We start from the raw sequence: 7,848 nt of genomic DNA, 5'->3' as shown, positions 1-7,848 counted from the left end.
TATTCACTGAAATGACTGATGCTGAAGCTCCAATACTTTAGCCATCTGATGTGAAGACGTGACTCATTAGAAAAGACCCTGATGCTGGGAAAGATTGAGGGCAGGAGAAGGGGACGACAGGATGAGGTGGTTGGATGGCATCACTGACTCAATGGACGTGAGTTTGAGCAAACTCTGGGAGATAGTGAAGGACAAGGAAGGCTGGCATGCTGCAGTCTGTGGGGTCTTAAAGAGACAGAGTCACCACTTAGTGACTGAACAACAGCAGCAAACCTTTCAACAGTGATTTCAACAACTCACGAGCAGAAATGAGGAGATGCAGAGTCCTTAAGGATCAAGAGGAAGGGGCTAAAAGTGGGGAAGCAAAGCCAGAATAAGAGTGGCCTGCATCAATCACAGACAAGACTCCAGAAGAATAGTGGTGTAAAACTTGAAAGTGGAATTCAGTTTGTAAAAGTTGACAAAGGTGACCACCAGCATCAGGATGGTGTGGGCGGCTCTGGTCTCTGGGCGGCATCTGTGGTGCCCAGTGCGGGTGTGAATATACTGCACCCTCTGGCGGTGTCTGAGCAGAAGCACCATGGAGCCACTGGACCAGACCACGAGGGTAAGAAACACGGCATCCGAGGTGGACCACTGGAGGCCAATGGCTGCTTTGGGACTTGATGAACAGAACCACTTCCCTTGATTGTCGGTATCATTTCCTGTGTCCTGTGGACCAGTGACTGCCACAGGAACAAAGTTAGTCATTAAGAGACTGAGCATCCAGCAGACCCAACAGGAAGGGCCAGTGACCTTGGGGGCCCCTCCTCTGAGCATCACCCACTCCACTCTCCTGGGGGTGAGAGTGAAGGACCGATAGGTGCTTAGGACACAGGTGGAGCACAGGGTGGTGCCTCGAGCCACTCTCTGTATATAATACACAAGCTTACACCCGAGACTGGACAGGGGCTTCCTCAAAACAAAAACTGCAATGGCAGTGTGAGGAATGCCAGGGGAGAGAACCAGGAGGCTGGCCAGGGCCAAGTGTGTGAGAATCACATCTGTGCCTCCTTTTCCGGTCAAGCAAGACTGGAGACATGCTGTGGAAGAAAAGGAAGACATTACCCAGAGCCCCCAACCACCACCTGAAACAAAGATGGTTTTCACAGCCGCCTCCCCTAGTGTTCTCAGGGCATCTCTGTAAAAAGACATGGAGGGGACGTCAGAGTGACCTGGAGCGGAAAGGGGGCTGAACTGGTGCTGACACCAGCAGTCTTCACATAGAACCAACAGTGGACAAGAATTCTTCATCTTTTCCTCTCCTGAGAAGGGAGACACTGTCATGCTCCACAGGAGGAGCTCAACCTGGAGAATATATACCTGACACCACTTACACTTTTCGCTATGATTATTTTGTATTTATTTCTATTTACCTGTATATCCTGATCCTCCACCTGAAGGTAAGGTCCATGCACTTAGGAACCAGGTCTGTCCTGTTCAATAACACGGTTGACCAATAATAAGTGTTAAATAACATGTACTGAGTATATGAATGTGTTACAGGACACATATGCAAGGATGTTCTCCACACCCCTTAGTTGAGCTAATAAGACGGTCTAATTTTAACAGAGTGTGCAAGTGAGTTATAGCAAGCTCCTATTTCATCAGACTTACTGGACACTAAATAACTGTTAAAAATGAGTCTTCAGGACTTCATGGACTTCAGCTTTCCAGGTCCTCACTCAAGGAGCTCATTCAAGTCATCACTCCATCCCAACAGGACTGAATAGGAAGAAAATTCTTGCATCATGAAGAGAGGAGAGACAACGGGCACCACTGCCTCCAAGACTGGAGAGACAGACAGTGACTAGCGGGGCTCAAGATTCTGGAGCAGACTCATGATGGAGACACCTTGCGAATAAGGCCTGCCAGGACGAGAAATGCTGCAACATAACTGATGGGGAAAAAACTCCCTTTGTGCTTTCAGTGGGGAATGGAGGAAGAAACCATTTTCAAATACACCAGAGTGTGGGGTTCTTCTTACAAGGTCTGCCTTCAGGAGAGACTTAACTGGAGCCTAAGCAGCCGGGGTCTTCTCAGAGCCTGACTGACCTGGGAAGGGAAATCCCCAGCATCCAGCCCACTCTAGCCATGCTGTCCCATCCATGGGGGAGAAAAACATGGAGAAAGAGGTTCACAGTCCAGAGGCACAGGCTCACGGACTGACTGGGACCTCATCGTAGGAGGTGGACGCTCCCCTCTCCCCACACCTCACCACCACATCGCTAAAGGTTTATTAACAGTTCCTTTAACCCAGTACACTATGTCCAGATATCAAGAAAACATTCCTAGGCATACTACAAGGCAAAGAACAGTTTGAAGACACAGAGCGAGCATCAGACGCAGACACGGCAGGAATGTTGGGATGGTCAGACCTGGAAGGTGAATCAACTATGATCACTGTGCTGAGGGCTCTAGTGGATAAAGCAGACACGTGCGGGAACAGCTGGGCAATGAGAGCAGGAGAGGGGAATTCTAAGGAAGAACTAGGAAGAAATGCCGGAGACCAAAGCACTGTCTCAGAAATGAAGGATGCCTTTGATGGGCTTGTTAGTAGGTTGGAGGGAATGTTAGTAGATGTGGAAAGAGTGTCTGAGCTTGAGGGTCTATCAGTAGAAATCTGCAAACTGCAAGGCCAGGACAGAGACTTAACACAAAATGGAGTATCCAACGGCTGTGGGAGAAGTACCAAGGGTGGAACACGTGCACAGTGGGACTATCAGAAGGCAAGATAGAGAAAAAGAAATATTTGAAGCAACAATGAGAATTTCCCCCCAAAACAATGTCAACACCAAACCACCGATCCAGGAAGCCCACAGAACCCCAAAGAGGATAAATGCCTTCTCCCCAAACCATATTTGCAGGCATGTCATATTCAAAATAATATACCCAAATGTTCAAATACCCAGTATTCTTGCCTGGAGAATCCCATGGACAGAGGAGCCTGGTGGGCTCACAAAGAGCGGGTCACAGAGTCCGACATGACCGAGCAACTAAACAGCAATGCAGCCCGTCAAGCTCTGGTGACTGAAGAAAGTGGAGACGCCGCTGTCCTGCCTGTGTAGAGACTCAAACATCCCTCTGCTCTGGGGCACACAGGTCCCTAAGTGCACACATACTGCCGGGCACCAGGCTGACCTCACATGACACTTGCTGAATTCACAAATGCCTCCGTGCTGTGGACCCTGCTCTCTCAACTCTGCCTTCTGGAGAAATCTGAGATGTGAAGAAGACATTCCATAAACTGGACCCACCTCCAGGCCACTAGGTTCTCCTGTGGCCTCCACTGACCGCTCAGCTGTGGAGTGAGGCCCCTGTGGGGGCTTTTATGGGGGACGGTCCCTCCTCCCTCCTTACTTACATCCCACCTCTCCTCCTCAATCCCATCAGAATTTATTTCTGGAATAAGTGAGATTTTATTGAGGACACACGGAGTTCACCACAAGGAAAGGTGAACAATTTATCCTGGCAGCAGTTTTATTTTTGTTAATGTTGAAATAATTGTCCAGGTCTGTGATGGCGCTTTTCCTACCCAGGGTGACCTGTCAGCAAAGCAAAACTTAGATAAATGTATTCTTTTTAATACATTTGAATCAGTTCTAATGAGGTGGATGAAACTGGAGCCTATTATACACAGTGAAGTAAGCCAGAAAGAAAAACACCAATACAGTATACTAACGCATATATGTGGAATTTAGAAAGATGGTAACAATAACCCTGTATACGAGACAGCAAAAGAGACACTGATGTATAGAACAGTCTTATGGACTCTGTGGGAGAGGGAGAGGGTGGGAAGATTTGGGAGAATGGCATTGAAACATGTAAAATATCATGTATGAAACGAGTTGCCAGTCCAGGTTCGATGCACGATACTGGATGCTTGGGGCTAGTGCACTGGGACGACCCAGAGGGATGGTATGGGGAGGGAGGAGGGTTCAGGATGGGGAACACATGTATACCTGTGGCGGATTCATTTTGATATTTGGCAAAACTAATACAATTTGTAAAGTTTAAAAAAAAAAAAAAAACTTAGATAAATCTCATCCCTGTAAGTGTTTCCCTGGACCAGAAATGCAGTGTGTCCAGTCAGCCAACCCCTGAGCACTGTACACATTTCTTGGTTTCTCCTCACACCAAACGAGTTCCACCATGTGGTCCCAGACCATCAAATGTTTTTCATCTTACAGGCTGGTTCTTTATTCTTTATTCTATAAAAGTCTCCTTTTCCTTCAGCTGTATTTTGCAGTGTTTTGAATGGGGGGGCTATTTCATGACATGTTAAAGTTTATCACCTAAAATGCTTCCTTTCGTCACTTTGAACAACATCAAGTATTATTTTAATGCATGCACCCCAGTGTTCATAGCAGCACCATTTGTAATAACCAAGCAACCTAAATGTCAATTGACAGATGAGTGGATGAAAAAGAGGTGGTGCATATATAATGGAATATTACTCAGCCATAAAAAAGAAAAAAATTGGGTCATTTGTAGAGATGTGGATGGACCTAGAGTCTGTCATACAGGGTGAAGTGAGTCAGAAAGAGAAAAACAAACACTGTACGTTAATGCTGGTTGATTGTTAAATAAAAATTTACTGGAATTCAGGGACGCCTTACAATGATCCCACACTACAATGACAACAGAAAGTATGTGTGATGCAGAACGTGGGACTCAACAGCCCAAAACAGTTACATTCTGACTCTGCTGCTGCAGCTCGGTGAAGGTGGTGGGGCTTCCAGCTCCACCTCCCACTCTGCCTCAAAGCCCCTGGTGCAGCCGGCCCTGGGACAGCCACACACTGCCCACTGGATCCCAAACACTCCTGCTGTCTTTGGTTTCCTGCTGAGTAGGTGTCAGGCTTTAAAATCTAATCTTAGGGATAATTCTTTCACACTGTGCTTCACCAGATAACTTGTTTTATTTTATTCTGAATATGCAGATTTCAAAGACACTACTTGATCCCTAAAAATACAATTGGAACCCACGTTTTCAAGCACACAAAACTACAGCCAATAGTAAGAAAACCCCACTCACATACACCTTGGGAACACCCTGTCTGATTTCAACTGTCATTTACACGGAGATGGATCTAGTTTTTTGACAGCCCCCTCATATGTCCTTTCCCTGGAGAATTTAAAATAATTGTCCTCTAAGCTGGAACTTTGATGCTGCTGTTGAGAAATACACCGTGATATATTCAGCGGGAAACTGCTGCATGCAGTCAATATGTTCAGAGGCGAATGAACTTAGGGGGAGACTCATGATATAATGGGTTTCCCCGGTGGCTCAGCGGTAAAGAACTCGCCTGCTGATGTAGGAGATGTGGATTTGATCTCTAGGTTAGGAACATCCCCTGGAGGAGGAAATGGCACCCACTCCAGTATTCTTGCCTGGGAAATCCCATGGACAGAGGAGCCTGACGGGCTACAGCCATGGGGTGGCAAGAGTCGGGCAGGACTGAGCGACTGATGACAACAAGATACGAGTGTGGCAGGACCTCCTCCGTGCTGTCTTGAATGCTCCAGTTGACCGCCTCACAGCTCCTTGCCCCAGTGCACACCTAAACCTGGCCAGGCATCACTGACTCTGAGCATATCAAAGAAAACAGTGAGCAACCAAACACAACTGTTACAAACTGTGCCCTGGGTGGACCTACACATGGATTCCCTCTCCCTGGATGGCAAACGGAGCCCCACCTGCAGGGACTGGCTCAGGAGACTCTGGAGACCTGCCCAGGCCGACCGCAGCTCTCCCGCGTGGACACACTGGGTGAGCCCTCCGACCCACCCCTAAGGCCCCCAGCCAATGTCCCACTGAACTAGAGTCCACACAGCCTTGCTTTTAGCTATGTTTCCATCCACACTTCACAGCCCCTGTGGGATCAGGCTTCAGCTGAAACCACCTCCTTGATTGAAAAAAAATACTTAGGGATACGTTGAACTAAGGAGTGAAGGCTCTCTACAAATGAAAACTATGAGACTTGATAAAGTCTTGATGAAAACTAAACTTCCTTGATGAAGGAAATTGAAGAAGACATAGCATCTTAGGATCCATAGCATGGATTGGAAAACTGACATTAGTAAAGTGTCCATAGTACACAAGTCAGCTATTGATTCAATGCAATCCTGAACAAAATTTCAATGGCATCTTTCACAGAAATGGAAAAAAAGTTTCCCCAAATTTTGTATAGAACCACAAGATACCTCAAATAGCCCAAGCAATCATGAGAAAGATGAACACAGCTGGAGGCATCACAGTTACTGTGTTAATTACTACAAAGCTAGAGTTATTAACTGTGTGTGGTGTGGTACTGGCACAAAAAACAGACACAAGACCAAAGCAAAACCAGAGACCCCAGAGGTAAATTCACACGTCTCCTGTCAAGGAACGTTTGACAAGGCAGCAACAGACACTTGTTGAGGAAAGGGCAATCTCTTCCACATACTGGTATTTGAAAACTAAATAAAGAAATGGAGAAAAATGGAATTGTAACCCTATTGTACACAACTCACAGAAATTAACTCCAAAGGAATTAAAAATGTAAGTGTACGACCCGATGCTATAAAATCCTGAGAGAAAACATAGGGAAGAAGGTCCCTTTGACATCAGTCATGACAATGATTTTTTAGATATGCCACCAAAAGCAAACGCGCCAGAAGCAAAAAGAAAAAATCAACAAGTGGGACTACATCAGTGTTCAAAACTTCTGCACATCAAGGGAAACAGCAAAATGAAAAGAATCTATGAAGTGGGAGAATATAACCCAATAAAAGAAATGGGCAAAGGAAGTGGATGGACACTTTTCCAAAGATGTGTCTGCATGGCCAACAGGCACGTGAAAAGATGCTCAGCATCACTGATCAGGAAAAAATACAAAATCACAGTGAGATATTACTTCACACCTGTTAGAACAGCTCTCATAAAGAACACAAATGTTGGTGACCATGTGAAAAAATGAAACCCTTGTACATTACTGGTATAAACTGATGTATATTATTAGTTTATTGGTATAAACCCTTGTATATTATCGGGGCTATAAATTGGTAGAGCCACTGTGAGAAATATGGTGGTTCCTCCATAAATAAAATTACCATATGATTCTACTTCAGGCTGGATATGTATCCAGAGGAAATGGAAACAGAAGCTTGAAGAGGCATTTATACCCATACGCTTATTGCCGCACTACCCACAATAGCCAAGAAATGGAAACAACCGAAGTGTGCATCAACAGAGGCATGAAGCTGTGAGATATATGTATATATATGAAAGTGAGACAGTGAGAGCGGTAGTTAATCAGCTGTGTGATCCCAGGGACTGCAGCCCACCGGGCTCCTCTGTCCATGGCGTTCTCCAAGCAAGAATACTGGAGTGCATTGCCATTCTCTTCTCTCTTTCTCTCTCTCTCTCTCTATGTAATTACATATACATATAAATATAATCCAGGCATTAGAAAGATGGGAATCATGCTATTTGTGACAACATAGATGGACCTTAAAGGCATTAAGCTAAGTGAAGTAAGTCAAAGCTAAGTACAGTATGTTATTACTTGTATGTGAAATCTTAAAAAACCAAACTCATAAAAACAGAGAGTAGAACAGTGGTTACCAGAGGCGGGGGTTGGGGGTGGGGTGGGAAGTTGGTGATGTGTATTTAAGGGTATAAACTGGAGTAGATAAATAAGTTCTGCAGAGATTTTGCACAGAGTAGTGATTATAGTCAACAATACTGTATTATAAGTTTCAAAGTTGCTAAGAGACTAGATCTTAACTGTTACCACCATAAAAAAAGAAATGATAATTATTTGAT

General features: G+C 45.3%; 1 pseudogene; it reads right to left on the bottom strand.

Moving 5' to 3' along the window:
- LOC112442380 (vomeronasal type-1 receptor 4-like) lies at positions 1-1,801 on the bottom strand (annotated as a pseudogene).
- Between the last annotated feature and the right edge of the window lie 6,047 nt (positions 1,802-7,848).

Source organism: Bos taurus, chromosome 18 (assembly GCF_002263795.3).
Source record: "Bos taurus isolate L1 Dominette 01449 registration number 42190680 breed Hereford chromosome 18, ARS-UCD2.0, whole genome shotgun sequence".
NCBI classification, from domain to species: Eukaryota; Metazoa; Chordata; class Mammalia; order Artiodactyla; family Bovidae; genus Bos; species Bos taurus.
The sequence above is the reverse complement of the archived record's forward strand: the minus strand, read 5'-3'. Positions and strand labels throughout refer to the sequence as shown.